This window comes from Dipodomys ordii, unplaced genomic scaffold (assembly GCF_000151885.1).
Source record: "Dipodomys ordii isolate 6190 unplaced genomic scaffold, Dord_2.0 Scaffold127, whole genome shotgun sequence".
Lineage (NCBI taxonomy): Eukaryota > Metazoa > Chordata > Mammalia > Rodentia > Heteromyidae > Dipodomys > Dipodomys ordii.
In genome coordinates, this window is record NW_012267343.1 from 2,461,508 (window position 1) to 2,481,523 (window position 20,016).

Consider the following 20,016-nt stretch of genomic DNA (forward strand, 5'->3'; position numbering starts at 1 on the left):
CCTTGTCTGTTGTATGGCTAGTGAAGATCTTCTCCCAATCTGTGGGCTTTCTATTGATCTTGCTAGCTATGTCCTTTGCCATGCAGAAGCTCTGTCATGCAATCCCGTTTGGATCCTGAGATTTTTCTATCACTACTTGAGAGCTGGGGTTGAGAATGATGTGGACTTAATCTACAGCAACGCTTTTCACATAATTCCCAGTATTTAATTATTTGGGTTTACAGCATATCTTCATTTCAGAGCAGTATTAGAGGTCTCCTGCTTGTTAAACTGCTGTTCTACCACTTGTGCCATGCTTTCAGACCTGCTTTTGGCTGGTTATTTTGGAATTGAAGGTTAGTGAACTTTTCTGCCCTGACCTTAGACCATGATCTTCCTCCACATCTCATACTTCTGAGTAGTTAGGATTACAGGCATAAGCCACTGGCACTTGGCATTTTAAGCTTTACTAAGCCCCATCTATAAGCTTTATTTCCCTCCATGTAATAAACTGATGAACAGAGACCATCCAAGAACACCCAGGGCAGGTCTGCCTTTTGCATATTTTGTTCTTCAGCATGACTTGTGATTGAGAAGTAAGAATTTGGGGGTTCCAATTCTGTCTTTGTTCCTCTAGTTAATATTGAACAAATGATTCCAGTTTGCTGTGTCCAGCTCAATTCCTGGGATTTGAAAAAAGGCTTAATCACAGTACACAGACATTATAATGGTGTTGTGTGGTCTATGTAAATTGATGTGTGGAATGTGTTTGGAATCAGATCTGGCATAGCAGCATGAGGCATAGCCACCTTCAACATGGGCCTCTGTCTCTTTAAATTGTGTCAGTTGCACTATAAGTGTCGTTTCTATTGCAAATTTGGTCGAGTTTGAGTTTCTCTTCTGGGTGGGCCTTGCTGAAGCCATCTCTGTTTCCTTGATCTCCATTTCGGACATGTCACTTTTTGAGAAGAATGGTGGAGGATCACCTTGGCCTTCTCTGCCTAGAGCTTCTGTACAAGCCTGTCGATGGGGCTTCCCTGACTCCTTTGAGCTAAGGGAGATGCTGGGCCTAGATTCACATTTACCTAGCTCTGATGATAGTCTGGGGACTGCAGGAGTGGCATGATTCACTTTAGTGACAAGGTGCACGGGACCTTTTCAGAAACCTGGACATGTGCTGTTGTTCCCCATTTAGCCCTGCTTCCAGAAATCTTCTTCCCTCCCCCATCAGGGAACTACAGTTTCCCATTTCCTTGCTTTTTCTGAGTTACCAGCATCTCTCCTTTTTCATTTACAAAATCCTCCCACTACCTTTGATACATCATGCTATATTGTGTCACAACAAGCCCGTGTTTAAATTATCATGCAATCCAGAGATCTAGAAGCCTCGATTTCTTGCTTTGATAACATTAGCTCAAGTGTACCTTCGTGGGAAATTTGGTGTAATCTCAGTCCCTGTGCCTGCCTCAAACTTCAAGGAAATCTAAGGTGTTTTGGCAGGAATATATAGATCATAATGCTGTGGGAACCACTTCAGTGTATGCATACAGTTTCAGATTGTGTGTGTGTGTGTGTATACACATAACATCTATAAAAGCAATTCAATATTGGCAACCCCATATGATTCAGACTCTTAGATTTAAAATTCCTCACTTTAGAGCAAGAACGTAGTTCAAGAACGTAGAATCTCCAGCATCACGAATAGCTTATCCACCAACAACCTTAACTCTCATGTTTTTCATTTCCTTGACAGTGGCTCCACAGTCTATGCCATAGACCCTTTCAGTCTAAGCCTAAACATCTGTGAAAGGGGACAACATTTGTATCAACCAGCCCTTGTGAAGATCGTGTGAATGAAACTGGGTGCAGAGGAATATGTCAGCGGCTGTCTTTCTGAGGCTAGAACTGAGCCATGGTGGAAGGAAGGCTTTCAAGGACAGCACAGAAACTTTGGAATTGGATTCTGTAGGTGATGGGAACCAATGTTCACTCACTCATGGATTATTTCACTCAGCTCCTATTCACTGGAAGGACAATAAGGTAAGCAAGATCCCTATGCTTTTCAAGCTTCACCTGTTTACTCTTCAATATATACTGTGATAGCTTTTCATCACAATGATAAGTACAAGACAGAAACATCTTCGTGGAAGTAAACATTTATTTTGACTCATAATTTCAAAAGTTTCAGTCCCTGATCAGCTGGGTCCTTAGCTCTAGACTTGAGGTGAGGCAGAAATGTTGAGTGAGGAGTGTGCAGGAAGCCACTTCCCTCAGCTTCTGGCAGTTAGGGAGAAGAGCCAGACAGAGGGAAAAGGGCTGGGGCAAGATTTATCACTGAAACCTACACCACCATGACCTACTTAATCCAACCGGGCACCACCTCATTTCCCATTCAGCACGAATCCATCAATGGATTAACTCACTGATCAAGTTAGCACCCTCATCTAATCACTTCTTGGTAGCATGATCAGCAGGAGACCAAGCCTTTAACACATGAGCCTTTTTGAGAGACACTTCATATTCAAACCAGGAGAGACATTAATCACACACATAAATATCTTAAATTATGAATTATGAAAACCAAGGGAATGTGACTCATTCTTTCATGAAAAGAACCAGGATGACTAGAGTCTGTGTGATGGAGGTTAGGAGCTATATGGATGAACCACAGAGGAGGAAAGCCTGGGAAGGTAGATGGGGCAAGACAAAGCGAGATTTTGCAAGGCATTGGGTCTTTTCTCAAAAGCAATTAGATACATTTAAAGGGGTTTTAAGCAATAGCAATCTTATATCTGCTCTATACCCAAGGTCTTATTTGCTGCTAAGAATGGGTTGGAAGTGGAGAAGTGAGGAAATGGAGAATAGCTAGGAAGTGACAGCATCATCTAGGAGAGAGATGGACATAGGGCCCATCATGGTAGAGACAGAGAAGTACATGGATTCTGCATGTATGTAGGAAATGCAGAATGCATATATGTAGGAAATGCATCCACTGAAGTGGATGGGAAGGAGAGGAAGTTATCATGGATGACTCTCAAGTATTTGACTTGTAGTGAGGTAGTGGCAAGAGTTCCTAGCATCTTGTGAATAGAGAATTGGAAAATGCTATCTTTCAGTCTTATTGAGACAGGCTTTTTCTATTCTGTGGTTACCCTGTGGGAATCCATTGTCTCTCTACCCGTTTGTTTTCTCTTTTCTTGTCTCCTCTGTACACCGGAAGCTCACAAGAGCATATCTGGCAATGACACAGAATAGTAGTAGAGTCAGAGATACCTCAAATACCAACTATTCCAGCACCTTCATCTTACAAAGAGATAAAGGCATCTGTGACTGAGAGCCTCAGAGACAGGGAGATAGAGTGCTGCACTTACCACTCAAGCTTAGCCCTGTGTGTGGTTCTTCACGCTTCTGCTGCTAGGCACCTCTTGACAACTTGAATAGACTGTAATGAAGTACCATCTACTGAATCTTCCTACTCAAAATTCCTCAGTACTCATGGAATACCAATTAAAGGTCTTATTCTTTTGGCAGGCCCCTCAGTCTGTCATTCAAATTGATTATGAAGATTAATGGAATTCATACAAACTACTTCGGGAATGCCTGGCATAGAATAAACGCTGTGTAGCCGTTGTTTCTGCTACACTCTAACCCTATCTGGCCCTATAACAGAGATCCTCAATATTCATTCTTTCTTCTTCCCATTTTAATATAATCTTCCCTCCTACCCAGTTTGAATGAACACATGACTGTCCAGACATTCATTACATTGCCCGGCAAGGTGAGGTCATATGACTAGATTCAGGTCAATGGAGGGATGGCAGAAATAAAGTGAGTGCCATTCCCACTTCTAGGAAATTCTAAATCCCTCCCTCCCTCCCTCCTTCCTTCCTTCCTTCCTTCCCTCCTTCCTTCCCTCCCTCCTTCCTTCCTTCCCTCCTTTCCTTCCTTCCCTCCCTCTCTCCCTCCTTCCTTCCTTCCTTCCCTCCCTCCTTCCTTCCTTCCCTCCCTTTCTTCCTCCCTTCCTTCCTTCCTTCCTTCCTTCCTTCCTTCCTTCCTTCCTTCCTTCCTTCCTTCCTTCCTTCCTCCCTTCTTCCCTCCCTCCCTCCCATCTGCCCTTCCTCCCTCTCCCCACCTCTCTCTTTTATCTTTCTGAGCCACGGAGCCACTTCCAGTTTTCACATGATTAATTGGAGATAAGAGTTTCACAACCTTTCTGAGCAGACTTTGAGCCATGATCCTTAGATTCAGTAGCTAGGATTATAGGCATGAGCCATCAGCGCCCATCTCTAGACCATTTCTTAAAAGAAAAACTTGCCCAATCTAGACTGCATGTACCTGTTTCCTTCTAGCTCAGAAATGGCAACTTCTGGGATAGTTGGCTTGGGCCAGCAATAGAAGCTTCATAGGACATCAGAACTGGACCAAGAGCAGAGCTGTTCTACATCCATTTCAGGACCCAAGACTTGGTCTCACTCTTGGGAGGGAAAAGCAAATGCCATTATTTAAACCTCTATACTTCGTAGATCCTAGGAGCTTAAATTTAAACTCTGAACAGCACAGTCTGCTCTTACTACCTCTCTCTTGTGACTGCTTTTAATGCTCAGGGTGTAACATCACCCAACTGGTGTACTATTCTCTCCCTACTGGTTTTCCCTCTCTAGGCCTTTGTTCAGATGGCTTCAACAACTGGAATGTCCATCATATATCTGGATGTCTAGAGAACATTATTTAATAAAAATTCTTCCAGGCTTTAAGGTTAAAGAGGATTGAGTTTGAAGCCTGGTTTCTGTCATGAAGAGATCCTTTCAACACTGTGCCATTTCCTTGGTTCTCAAAGAAAGCTGGAAATTTCTATCCCTGTGATCAAACAAATCCCAGTGTGAATGGCATTTACTCCAAATCTTCCAGATTCTCTCTTTTTTTGGGGGGGGGTCCGGTTGTGGGGCCTTAACTCTGGGCCTGGGCGCTGTCCCTCAGCTCTTCAGCTCAAGGCGAGCGCTCTACCACTTGAGCCACAGCGCCACTTCCGGCCTTTTTCTTTTTGCTTATGTGGTGCTGAGGAATCGAACCCAGGGCCTCAGGCATGCAAGGCAAGCGCTCTACCACTGAGCCACCTTCCCAGCCATGTTTCCAGATTCTTTAATGACCTAAATCTTGGATTGATTGTTAAACACAGAGCTTTCCCGTTCCTTCACTGGCCCTTTACCTGGAGACTGGACCTGAGATATGGCTGATAAACTTTAAATAATTATCATTATCTGAAAAGGGCTACCTATTACTCCTTTGATGGCACTGATAATCCTGAAATCGGTTTCTCCTATTTTCACTTACCATTATCTTTGTAACGTGTCTTCATTTTCACTAATAGGAGCTACCACTTGTAGATGCCTCACCGGGTATCATTCAGGAAGTGATGTGTTCAACATGCATTATCTTTGCAAATTCCTTTGTGAATCGTTCATTGGCTGATGATGAAGGAGCTGAGAGCAGCCACTCATACTGTGCCCTTCACATGTACCAGACATGAAACTAGCGCCTCTTGTGTATCATCTTACTGATTCCTTGTAGGAGTTTTCCAGGACAGGACGTTGGATCCCTACTTTCCCAGAGCGATAGCCAAGTTCAGAGAAGCAAACAGACTAGTCTGAAGACACACAGCTTGAAGATGGGAGAGAAAGAGTGAGGCAGTGGATCAAAGACAGATAGCAAGTACAGGGTAAATCTCCTGACTTCTGCAGGGAGAATATAACTTTTCATTGAAAGCTGAAAACTTCACAGAACATCCCCTCCCAGAGGCAGAAACCAAAATGGAGAGAATTTATTGCCTTTCTCCTTGAACTGCTGGGGGGCCAGACAGCTGGAGCTTCATCTGAGCACTTGGGGAGGAGAATGAGAAGAGAGAGCGTCAACACACACACACACACACACACACACACACACACACACACACACACTTCCTATAGGTAAGTGTTAGATGTAGAGAAAAGATGAGAATGGCTAGGGAATGGGGACAAAATCTACCTCCGTTTGAAGTTGAGGGTGCTTTGGGGAATCGATATATTCAGGAATTTGTTACTTGATTAGACTGTTTTTAAGCATAAAAATGACCCAAATACTTACTAAGTGTATAACAAGATGAACTGGGTGCAGGCTGTACTTTAAGGAGCCAGGGGGAAGAGTTGATCATTAGTCCCTCTTTAGTTACAGAAAGTGAGGACAAGGAAACAACTTCCTCTCTCGAAATATCCATTGGCTCATGTCACAAGGGCATCTGAATGACAGTTCTGGGTACTGAACGCCAATATGACTTTGCCTCTTCCTTCTGCACTTCACTTCCTTCCCATTAGTGTCCCAGTAGACATTTGAGCCTTCACCAATTCGCAACTCCCCTAGAATCAGCCTTTTTTTTTTTTTCCTAGGGAGAGAGAATTGCTGGAGGATTAGTGCATGGTGTAAAGGAATGTGATCTAAACTGTCAATGTGTGCAGAATGTGGAATTTAGGAGCCTTGTCAGTCCTGTATGAGCAAAGAGAATAATTGATCAGTGGCAACCTTCTCTTTAAAAACACTTCACATCCTCAGAGATACTCATCATTTACATATGAACCAGCACTTCAGAGTTTCTGAGCACTTCACTCCCATTATCCTATTGAGCCACCCAGAAGTCTAGTGAGATGGAGTATCAGGGAGGGACTCATAGGGTTTTGATACTGTAGGCTGCATCTCTTGGAATCTGAGGGCCGCAACTTGAAATTCATTGCTCCTTTCGCTAGACTAAACCACTACTCTAATCAAATCACCCTTCAGATTTCTGTTTGCTTGACTGAAAAGCCCCATTTCTCACAGGAATATTTTCTACTGTCTTCAATCATTTCAGATGTGGGGCAGAAATCTGGCTATATTAAAGAATGATTCCATCAAATTGCCACGCACAAGCATGGCTAGAGATGAAGCGTTTCTGGTTGAGAGCTTCTTGTTCTTTGGAGTTAGTGCCAAGTTCCAGGGGCTACTTGTGCCCTCGTCAAGGAGTAGCAATACTCTCAAGAAGAGATCATCAAGGTGATCAAATTCTACATTATTTTGATAATTACTTACCAGATAGAATCATGGACTGTTCAGCAAGCGCTCACCTTCAAGTCAAACAGATGGCAAGTAGAACTTTCCAGGATTTTCTTTGCAGCCAGGTCCTAAGAGCCAAGCAGACATCTGAGTCATTACTATTACTATTATTATTATTTGCCAGTTTGGGGCTTGAACTCAAGGACTGGGCGTTGTATGTCAGTTTCACTGTGGTCAAGCCTTCCTCTCTACCATCAAGCCATGTCTCCACTCCAGTTTTTTCTTTACTCTTTTTTGTAGTTTGTTGGAGATAAGAGTCTCACAATCTCTCCTGCCTGGGCTCGCTTTGAGGCATAATTCTTCAATTTCAGCTTCCTCAGTAGCTAGGATTACAAGCATGAGCCACTAGCCCTGGTGTCTGAGTCATTATTTCATCAACTTGGGCAGTGTTGATTATCAAACTGGACAGCTCAAGATTAAGATCCAACTTATATCTGACCAGTAGGCCAATAAGAGTCACCGAAGATAGATACAGGACATCAAAGATGGTGCGGTCAGTGGAATGAGGACATTTCAGATGTAGAAAATCAGAGAGAGAAAACAAGACAAGGAGATGCTGTTCTGATACAAAATTTCAACATTTATTCTGTTCTGTTGCATGATGGATTCGACAGAGTGGGCCCTCTGGTCATAGAGATATGAGGAGCTGTAGTACAATGTCTTCTTTGATTCACATTTATCTGTTCTGATTGTGTTCTTTCAATAGATGCAGTTCAGCTTCTTCCCTTATTGGCAGTATTTATTTTTGCCTATTTTCTTCTTTAGGCATAAAGAAGCTAAATGACTCAAAGTACGTATTCCTACCCACCCCTCTGCTCTGGTCAGGCCTTGTCAGAACCTGATCAGAATTGGGTCTTGATAACAGATCTCATGGTTATATATCATAGCCAGAAGTGTCCTTAACAAAAGATGGTATGATTTCCTGGTAGATGCAGTGGACACATCTCAAGGCTGTCAGGATGAAGTTTGTCCCAACATAAGTATTCATAGTGTCACCTTTCCCTTCTCAATAGTGTCCCAGTTCAAATCCAAAGTTATTGTTCTCAAGACTAACTGGAAAAGATGGTTACATCATGGGTTGGGAGTTGGAACCAAGGCTTTTCCTCTAGGCCAAAGCTCCAGTCCCCACATAACCTATCTTCAGCATTCCTTTATTTATATCTTGCTTCATTCCCAAAAGGATTGAAGGCAGTCACTCCCCAACAAAGTTTAACACCTTGTCATTACCATTTACTACCTTCAAATCATAGAAGTTTAGAGCTTCCTCTCATAAAACCAACTGGGAAATGTGCTATGCTTGTACATCAGGAACACATTAATACTGACCTCTCTGGTGATTTAAAAGTCTATTTTTTTTCTTTTTTTTCTGGAAAAAAGTAAACAAAACTTTCTTTGTTCTAGAATTTTACAATGAGTTTGGTTGGAAGCAATGAAGGTCTTAGCAATCATGACAGAATGTGTTTCTCACATTTCTTGGATGTCAATTATTAGCAGCTCAGGATAGAGAATTAGTACATTGTCAGGTTAAATCATCCTTATCAAATACGTTACCTGGAGCACATTTCATCAGCAACTGAGGGTTTGGCTTTATTTTCTGCAAACTGGGGTATCTGGTTACAGCTGACACTTAGTAAATATGTGAGAAGTACATTTTAGGAGTTAACCATTTTATAAACATTCTCTGTGTTTATGTGTGTGTGAGAGAGAGAGAGAAAGAGAGAAAGAGAGAGAGAGAGAGATTGAGTGAGAGAGTATCCTGGGGCTTAAACTCAGTGTCTGGATGCTGTCTCTGAACTTTTCTGCTTTAGGCTAGTCCTCTATCACTTGAACCACAGCTCTCCTTTGGACATTTAAGTGGTTAATTGGAAATAAGAGTCTCACAGACTTTCCTTCCCTGACTGATTTTGAACCACAATCTTCAGATCTCAGCTTCCTGAGTAGCTTGGATTACAAGCATGAGCACCCTGCCAAGCATTCTCTTACTTAACCCTTATCTACAAAACATTTTATGACATTCTGTCCAAGGCACAATGACTATCTTTCTTGTACAACTCTGTTGTACCAATATTCCAGTTGCAGCTCAAAGGTTGGGGCCGGTTGAGTCTGGCCCTCCTTCCTTGGGCAAGTCACCTAGCTTCTTTATGCCTCTGTCTCTCATCCACACAAAAGTGGTACTCATTATATTTTACTTCTGTCATTGCTATGTGTAAAGGGATCACTCTATACAAAGAATCTCTAAAGCCCTAAGTATATAATAACCAAGGCAAACTGTTCTTAACTAATTCTCTCTCTCCTGCCAGACATTAAACTTTTTGTTTTCTTTTTCTGATTTTTTTATTGGTTGTGAGGCTTGAACTCTGGGCCTGGGCACTGTTCCTCAGCTCTTCAGCTCAAGGCTAGTGTTCTACCACTTGAGCCACAGCACCAGTTCTGGCTTTTTCTGCTTATGTGGTACAGAGGAATTGAACCCAGGACCTCTCGCATGCAAGGCAAGCGCTCTACCACTGAGCCACCTTCCTAGGCCCCCAGACATTAAACTTTCAAGGTAACTTTCAAAATTTCAAGATAAATTTTGCCCTTTTGCCTCAAGACTTGCATGACCTGTCTCCCTAGAACACGGACACCCTCTGTAAGGGTTGAATTTACATTGATTTCCTATCTCAAAGTGTCTATCTACCCCTTAAAGGCTAGTGGAGAGGAAGAAATATCCTGGAGTTGGTGCAGAAAGATTTTTTTTTCTGGTCCTGGGGCTTGAACTCAGGGCCTAGATGCTTTCCATGAGCTTCTTCTTGTCAAGGCTAGCGCTCTACCACTTGAGCCACAATGCTACTTTTGGCCCTTTCTAAGTAGTTTAATGGACTTTGCTGCCTGGGTTGGCTTCAAATTGTGAGCCTCAGATCTCAGTCTCCTGAGTAGCTAGGATTATAAGTATGAGCCACCAGTACCTGGCCAGAAAGTCTTTCTTAGGGGAAACCAAATAGATAATAGTCATCCATTCATTCCATTATTTATTTACATATCCCATCACAGGTTTATTGAAGGTCTATAACTTGCTTGATAAGTGTTCTGGGCCTTGGGGATATAGCTAGAATAAGCAGGAAAGATAAGGCCCTAAGCCTTACTGAGTGATATGTTAAAAAAAAAAAAACAGGCACAAATGAGTATGGATCCGTCCACCCTAGAATGTAAGAACGTAACACGATGCTCATTCATTCAGCACACAGATCTGTATATTAACCCCTCATTTCTGGTTTAGGATATCTGTTGAGCATACTTCGGCCTCTCCTATCAGCTTGTAGCTGAACATGGTAGGTTGTGAACTTCTGTAGGACATTGATAGGGGAGTTACGGCCATTGGGCCTTGTGTCTCTTCTCTTCCAAAATGCTAGCCCAATCTTCTTCACACAGTGATCACTCTGTCTCGAAAGCAAATGGAATGAGCAAGCCTCCATGTGCCATTATTCAGGTCTCTGTATATAGCATGCTTGCTGTTATCCTGCTGTTGTGGCCAGACTCAACATCATTGTGGCTAGCAGCACATTATGACCATGAGGAAGAGAAGAATCCATGACTGTCTGCAGACTTACTAAAATTCCTCACTGTTTTACTCTTATTCTAAGGATAAAGACCAGTAGGTTTCTCATGGCTACAAGATGCCACATGAATTCCCCCTCCCTGATTTATCAGGCTCATCCCTCCCAACCTCTCTACCCTATTCCACTTACTCCCTCACTCTCTCAGGATCTAAGAATACTGGCGTCCTCTTCCAGCTCATCAAACACCGGGAACATTTCCAGCCCCAGGGATTTTGCTTAGGCTGGTCTTCTTGCTGGAAAGCTTTCCTCCTGTCCTCATCTAGTGGACCCTATTGATCAGCCTCCAGTTCCAGAACTAACATCACTCTCTTGACAGTCTCTTTAAACCCTAACTGGGTCAGGTCTTAGATCCGGGCTTTTACAGTCCCTTGTACTTTCGCTCTGAATTAGTTGTCCAGCTTGTAATTATAAATCTGGGTGGTGAATTGTCTTTCTCTTTTACTACCCTACCCCCCAAGAAACCTAGTAAAAGATCCGACACACAGTAGGTATACACTTGACTGCCCTTTAATGACAAACGCTCAAGCACCTTCCACATAATTACCCGCACCTCCCTCTTGCCTCTCTTCTGTGCTTGTGTGGAATTTGTCAGCAAGAGAGCTGAGAATTTGTCCTGAATTTAAACAACATTTGATTCCAAAATGGGGAGATTTAGCAGACAAAGCTCTTTCCTTCATCTTTTCTTTCTTTCTTTTTTTTTTTAAACTAAGGCTTAGATACTGCTCACCCTCTGGAGACTCTTCCACCCCCCACTCTCCCTATAAAATGGGTGCTGAGAACTGCTCCTTCGGAAATCTTGTGAAAAGGGCAGGGTATTGGAATTTGAGACAAAGGGAAGAAAAATGAGCTGGCTTGAAAAGTCGGCCGGCATCATAATGAGAGAGATTATTCTGGGAGATGTAGAATTCTTCTGCAAAAGCCCTTGGTAAAGAGGCAGTTTATAACCAGCCCCAGGCCAGACACATAGTCTGCTCACACACATAGACATTGCTTCCATGTGGTCAATTTTCTGCATTGGCCATGGCTGAGAAGGCAGTGTTGGCATGGCTTGGTGGCTTGTCTGATCAGAAGGGGCAAGTTAGCAAGGCCCTGAGCTGAGAGGTTCATTTGTGTCACTTAATACCACTGAATCCATGAGTGGGCCTTTAGCTTTATTTTGTTCAGACACTCGGAGTTTCCAAATCTACCTCATGAGATGAAGAAGAAGTAGATCGATGAGGCTTAAGTTCTCTGGAGTCAGCTTGCATGTCAGCTCTGCCACCCACTGGCTGGTGTGCTCTTGGCCAAGTCATTCTCTTTACTTCCCTTTCTTCTCCTCTCGTAATATTTGTTATTTTAATCTTGACATTTATTGAGTCCTTTCACAGTAAATATATGCCAAGTGCCTGGGCTCCCGACACTTTTATATTATTTTATATTTACATTTTATATTGCATTATTTTATATTTCACAAGTGTTATTTACTTTCATTTATAAATACCACCAGAGAAGCCCCCAGAGAGTGCCTAAAGTCTCATAGCAAACAAGTAGAAGCTCCAAGATTTCAACCCCAAAACTATAGATCTCCAAAGCCACAACTCACATATTAGTAGGGAGTAGGGGAGGGTGTTGTGTCTTCTTGTAAACTCATCCTCATTGCTTTCTTCCTTTGCCAAATACATGTAGGGCAATGGGGGCATGTGGGCAACATGTGCCTGGATTATTCTTACCTGATGGGCATAGCAGTAGGATATCAGTGCCATTGCTATTTTACAAATATAAGAAAACAGAGGCTCACAAAGATGACTTCCTTTCAGGTTTCATAGGAAAGCAGGACCAAAGCTTGTGTCTGTCTGTTTCACCCCAAGATGAGTGCTCTGAAATCCACATACTGTACTATAAAATGAGACAGCTGAGTTTAGCCTTCTCCAAGGGATGTCCCATAAATGTTGAACTGAGTAGACTTCAGAGTCTGGACAAAGTAGGACTCCTCCAAAGATGCAGTGTTCTCTAGGCTTGAGCTAGAGAGAGGTGAGTCAGGTAAGTCATTCTCTTTGGGAGTACAATCTAATGAACATCTCCCTCCTCCAATAGACTCTCACTAAAAAAATAATTGTGCAGAAATTATCTGGGTCATTGAAGAGAGAATCAACTCTGCATTTGTACAACCACAATTTCTCTTTCTCACCACCCCGTAATTCTGGCCTTACACACAACAGTGGGAGGCCTGAGGCCTCTGGGACCTGACTCTGACCTGGTGTCCTGTGATCTGACTGGGAGAAATAACTGTCTGTGGTCGTGGGCAGAGAATAGTGGGTATATCTACAGGGGTCCAGGCAAGGACACAGGGCATGATTGGAGGGTGAAGAATAGGAACAGGAAGATATGGATCTTAGAAGTCAAATGATGCTCAGCTTATCCCTTTATTTCTTGGGAAAAATGGATAAATGGACAAAGACATCTACCCTAAAAAGTTCCCTGGATGGCCAGGTAATCATTTGGTACCAGCAGAAAGTCTAGACTCCTTAATGATTTTTAACTTGGTAGAGATTTCATCCCTCTGAAGACTTGTAAAAGGGACTCATTTATTTCCCAGAAAGAAATGCTCCTATTTGAACCCATCCAAAATTCACATGCAAATTCATGAAGTTCGTGGTTACCTTGAATCCTACTCATGAAATCCCAATAACACACACTGAAGGAGCTTTGGTGATGTGAAAAACTCATTGTATTCAGGGAAAGAAAAAAATGCAGCAATGATAACCCTGGCAGGTCACACTCTACCCCCAGTCTACTTCTTCAGCTGGCAAATTTGAGTGGGGGTGGCTCTACCTGGTAAAAATATTGGGAGGCTCAAACAAGGCAAAACTGATGAAAATGCTATGTAAACTATAAGGAACTTTCCTTTCAGTTGATGATCTTCTGAATGTCAATGTCAACTCTGCTATTCTTTAAAACATCTGGTTCTAGACCTCACTGTCCTGGAGGGCAGGACAAGATAGCTTCCTGTGGAGTGAACTGCACCGGGCTTGGGTGACACAGAATCTCAGACTTTGGTTCTCCTGGGCTGGCTTGCTATTTCCTCCTTCACCAATCACCCCAAGCTCCTTGGAGAGAACTCCTTCATGCAGACATGAGTGCTCCTTTCTCCCTGAAGATTAGTCATAGCCAAAGATAAAGAGGGTTGAGTGGCCAAGAAAGGCTGCAAATGAGCTCCCATTAGTGCAGCCTGTGCGTCTCTGGTGGAAGGGGTTGGTAAACAGTTCACACTTATCTCTCTCCTCAGCATTTAGCTGATTTCCATAATGAGCTTCATTGAACTGTGAGGCCCCAGAGGTGTCCCCAGGCTTTTGACATGCACTGTGTTCTGTAAATGTGATTTGTGGAGAGGAAAATGCAATGTGTTAACAAAGGAAGACAGCATTGTTGATGGCCGAGAATGGTGGAGCTATACAATCAGGGTGGAGTCGTCTTTGACCTTAAGACTCCAATCAGGGGGTGAGGGGCGGAAACTGAGGCATCTACAGCCTTAAGAGACTTTGGTAGAATTGGTGGGATTGTTGGGGTTTTGTCATGGTTCCTCTGAGGAGCAAGGTGAGGGGAACAGAGTTGAGATACATGTGAGAATTGGGCAGCTGGGGTTATATCAGAGGATAGCAAGGACTCTATCAAAAATGTCTGAATATTTCTCAAGATCAACTGACATAAAAATGGCAGTTTGTCCTGAATCCTTCTGTCTCAATAAAAAGTCAAGAGGAAAGATGGGGCAGACTTAGAAATTAAAGACAAAGACCATTTATCTCAAGCATTTGACATTCGTCCATTCAGTAATAATTCTTCCTACTCCTCTTTTTCCTTCTTCTCTTCCTCTCTCTCTCCTTCCCTCCTTCCCTCCCTCCCTCATTCTCATTCTCTCCCTCTTTGCCTCTCTACTTCTTTCCTTCTTTCATCGTATTTTTCTTTCACTCAGAAAATATTTAGTTAAGGCCTATAATATACCTGTACCATGCTCTACACCGAGGATAAGATGATGAACCACCTCAGATCTGGTCCTGTAGAACGCACAATCTGCTAGGAAAGACAAAAATTAACAAAATCATCAAATAAATAAAATTGCCACTCTGAGAAGAGCTGTGAAGGAGAGATACTTGATAAAATGAGAGCCTCTGATAGGGGAGAATAACATAGTTAAGGAACACTTTCCTAAAGAAGAAATGCTTGAGTTTTGAAACCTGGAGTTATCTAAATGCAGAGGGAAGAGAAGTGTAGGCAGAGACTAACTTGAGAAAAAATGCTGACCCTGTCATCAGAGGAAGGATGGGCAGTGGCTTGTTAGGCCATACCACCTTTCCTATAGTAGCAAAGAGTCTTCCAAACTTAGCAACTAAGTATACTTAGTTTAGGCTTCAATGACAATAGTCAATGACAATGGTCAATTTTCCCAGTTCTGGCAGCAAGGATTCCTGTAGTTTTGCTGTCTGGTGAGGATATTCTTTTGGATGTATGTATAGTTACCTTCTCATATCTCCACATGGCCTAGAGGAAGTCATATCTCTGATGTCTCTTCTCTTAATCAGATTTATAAGGGCTCCAGGCTCATTACCTCATACCATCAACCATCATACCATCATACTGAAGTTAGGGGGGTTGATATATGAATTCTCCAGGGAGATGAAAAATATTCAGTCCAGAAAAGTAATGATGAAGTGTTTCTTACTTGCATTCCACGGCCCATCATTATTTAGCATGTGTGTATTTCCATTCATTCCGACTCACGAATGCAAATTGGTTGGAGCCTTCTTCATCAGGGACTTTGTGGGTTGCTGTGAAGGAAAGACAGAGGTGATGTGGTGTGTGCTTTCCTGGGTATGTGATAGAAGGAAGGCCAGGAAACATGTTCGGACAGCAGATTCTCCAAGGCCTCCCCAGCTTGCAAGGATTGAGATTGTTTGTATAACATTGAGCATCTTTAATTTAAAGACTCTGAAGCCCCAAACTCTCAGAAATCTGAAACATTCTATGCCCTGATGCGTCACTCCAAGTGGAAAATTCCACTCTGCCTGCCTGTGCAGTTAAAACTCAGATGCATTAAAAACACTGTATAATTTTACCTCCATCTAGGCCATGTGGGTGAGATGTATAGAACACATAAATTAATTTTGTGGCTAGACTTAGGTTCCATCCCCAAGATAGCTCATTATGTATATGCAAATAGTCCATAGTCTGAAAACAATTTGAAATCCAAACCACTTCTAGTCCCAAGCATTTTAACTAAGGGATACTCAACCTGTACTAAGAGCAAAGGGCAGCTGTCAAAATTTGTAAGCTCGGAGTTTTAATAACGGGAAGACACTGGTGCTCCTATTTATAGATGATATCAATATGGATAGTAGCTAGTTATTGAGTACCTACCCTGCACCAGCCACCCATTCCTTTCTTCGCAGTAACTTTCAGTTATGTTACTCTTTTTGTTATTATTATTTAGCAAGAATAAGACTGAGACTTGGAGGAAGGAAAAAAAGCATTCTTAATAATACAATGATGAAGTGACCCATGTCCTTCCCAATTTGCCATTCTAATGTGTACCAAATTGGTCAGTCAGTCTCTCACAGGCTGAGAACCAATAGAGGATGGTAAGGGGAATGAAGACTGTCTTATATAGCAACCTCTGAGCCTGTTTTGATGATGTTAGCATTGCTAGTCCTAGCAAATGGGTGGTACCTAGAAGACACGCTGTGCATGAGTAGGATGGAAGGGTGGATGGATGCAAAGAAAGAAGAGAGGAAGGCTATCAGATGGATACAGGTATAAGCAGGTACCATTAGGGAAATGAGCAGATGGTAGATGCTGAGAAGAATAAATAGGTCTGAATGTTTGGACATGAACTAGTTTAGTCTGAAGAGACCTATGATTTGGAGTGTTTTTGTATGAGCTTGATACTTTTCGTGTGTTCTTTTGTTTAAATTGTTAGTTAGAGAGACCCAGAGGGTAAAAACAGATCTATATTCACTAGGAAAGCCAGTATCAGATAGTGTGTGCTAGAGAGTTGCTGAATTATCAAATATTTTGTATTGTGAAAAAGCCAAATACAGGAGAGAGGAAGCGGAGCCCTGTGCTGGAAGGTCACCTGAAGTGCAATTCTTCATGCAAATGAGTCAATAAACAAAGAGTTCATCAAGAGCTGCTGCTCACGTTGTGAAGAGCCTTGTATCTCTCATATCTTATTTTAGTTTCTATTGATGGGTTTATTGTTCCAAAACACCCTTCTGGAAATACACCTAGAAATCCTGTATGATTTCTGTCTCTGCAAAGCAAACAACGCCAACATGCATCATTGGTGTGCAGCCTATTTTGGGTTCAGTGTCTTGTTTTGTGAGAGGCATCCTTTAGTCCTCTTGCCCTCCCTTACATAGTGCTTGCCAGAAAAGCCAGAAACTTGACCAGAGTAAAACCAAAAAGATTGAAGGGCAAAGATAAAGAAAGGCAGACTTGTCATTGTCTTTTTGTTTTTGTTCATTTTCCATTGTAGTGGCCCATTTTGTGTTGCTATGAAAAAAAATAGTAAAACAGAACAAAAACACGTGAAACTTGATACTTTATAAAATGAAGTTTTATGTGATTTATCATCCAGACGGCTGGAGGACTCAAACAGCTTGACATCAGCATCCTAGCTAGACCTTTAGACCTTGTTGGATGGCATGGAAGTGGATACACATGTGAAAGGAGAATGGCGGGCACGTGTCGTGTCAGGAAGCTAGAGTGATTCAGAGCTTGAGCTGATCCCTTTTGTAATAACTCTGCCTTGGGAACTAAGGTCTCTTGAGAACTACATTGGTCCCTTCTACTGACAATGTCCCCAGTCATTTAGCTGCCTCCCAGTAGGTTCTACCTCTTCAAAATGTATTCCACCTTCCAAAAGCACCTTACTAAGGACCAAACTTTTAGACTATGAGTCTTTGGGGGAAACACTTGGTCAAATCATAGTCCCCCACCCCACACTTCTTCTAAGTCTAGCCAAAACTCATGCCACTCAGCTCTGGCTTCCTAATTTTACTGGGCTTGTAGCACCCCCCCCCCCAGATTTCTAGGCTCTTTTTCATTCCTTCGCTTGGTTTTTATTTCTTCATTCATTCGCTCAGTTATACATTTGTGAACTACCCATTCAGCATGGAGTAAGTCCACTGCAAACACTGACACTTCCTGGAATGCAGACAGAATGCATCATTTCAAAGATGTTTCCAATTATGAGGTTCCTCAGGCTAGGAATCTGCAGCCTTGAGAGATGCTCTGTCCAGTGATGGTCAGGGCTCCCTGCACTTCTGCAACCCTATCTTCTTGTTAGGTTGTTCTCTATGGATCTATTGATATTTCTACCTCCGTGTCTTCATCCCCATCCAATGACCAGGTTACCACTGAAAATACAGACCCTGTAGACCAGAGTTAGTTCTCTCTGTTTTTTCCCTTAAGACCTTTTCTCCTCACACCTGTCAAGCTTACCTTCCTGTGACCCCTGCTAGAAGTGATTTCTACTTATTACTGTAGACTCAATTATTCTTACCTAGAGTGTTAGCCTGATTTATTAACTAGAGGGAAGCACTTTGAGGTTGCAAAGTAGGCTCTAAACTCTTTTTATTTCATTCATTCATGGTGTAGTGAATGGAAAGCACTCTGCTTTCACAGGTGGTAGTACTCAGCTGCTTTACTGATAGCTGGAAAGATACAGGGAAGTTATTAAATGCGTCAGGAAGCTGGATTTCTTTCTCAGAAAGCCACAATTAGCAATGTCTATGTAAAGCCTGTGGGGTGGCTGTTGATGGGTTACTTAAAACTACCAAGAACATAGTAGGTGCTTACTGAATGTTTACTGCTCTGGAGCAAATCTGGGCACTTATTAGGTGCCAGTTTCTTTGCAGAGCCAGCCTCTGTGTCATCAGGAAACCTATAGCCACCTGGGGTGACAATGTTGGCAACAAGATTAAATGAGATATTGAATGGAAAGTGCTTAGCACGGGGTGTGCATCTATTAAGTGCTCAGTAAGTGATGTTATAATCTACTGATGTGCATTTATTCCTCTATATCATTTAGTCTTAAAGCACATGCGAGAAAGTATGGCTGGTTATAAGTAATAAATGGCTGTTCTTTAATCATATAACGATATTGAGTTGGGGCTGATTTCTGGATGCAAAGAGTGCTAATGCATGTCTGCAGGCCTGAGTTGTTAATGCACAGAAACAGTGTGAATGAGAAGATAGGTTGCTGAATCAACACACCAGGCATCCTGGGAGCAAGGTTTGGATGACAAAGGAATTGAGGGGAGTTGACAGCACAGTGCTTGTGGAGGGGAGGGTGTTTTCACGTGGTGGTCTCAGATGTGAGTCCATTCTTTTGTAAAAGTCTCTCTTTAGACTTCCTACAATCAGAATGGATGTCCCAAGGAGAGAAAGCATCTAAGGATCCCTTGCACTGAGGCGCTGAGTCTGGGCTGAAATACTTCGTTTGTTTAGAGCCATCCAGGGAACAGCGATGCCGCCTGAGGGCCGCCTTTCCAACAGAGTCATCTTGTCCAACTCACTTGAATTCTGAGTTCTAGGTTTCTTACATATAGAATGGGGACACCCAAATGCATGTGCTCACATTGTTACAGAGCTCAATTGAAGGCTAGTAAGAGATGCAGAGTTTCAGGACCATTGCTTATACTTCATCACCAGGCCAAAGCACCAGCAAGAGCTCTGCCTTGTGTAGGAGTCAGGACAATTATTGAGTCAATGTCAACTCTTCCCCATGCAATGCTTCTCTCTGAGTGTCCCCAGGTGTGGGCAGAGAGAGAAGCAAGAGAAGGCCCAGGCTGGCCATAGAGCCGAGTGACAATGCCCATCTCAGCAAGCAAAGGCTGAGAAAGACACGGCACAAGCAAAGATGAAAAACATGCACATTTTCAAAGTCATCAGGGATTTTCTAAGAGAAGGAGTCACTGCCAAGTTATGTTTCTTAGGAAAAAGGCTAATCACACAGGAAGCTGAATGAACTAGGGTATCACACTGAATTGAGGAATTACAAAAAAAGAGAGTTGAGAAGATTTACCTAAAACTCCACCAGATCATTTTACTGCTGAGCACTATCTTGTCATTGACTTTAATTTTTTATGTTGATCTTTGGAATTAAACAAACTTAGGTTGTAATTCTCTCTCTTTTTATTTTTTTCTTGTCACTGTTGGGTTTTGAACTCTGGGCTTTGCAGTTGTACAGCTTGCTTGCTCAGTTAGCACTCTACTCCTTGAACCATTCCTCCAGCCCAGATTTTTGATGGCTAATTAGGAATGGAGTCTTTGGGACTTTCTACTC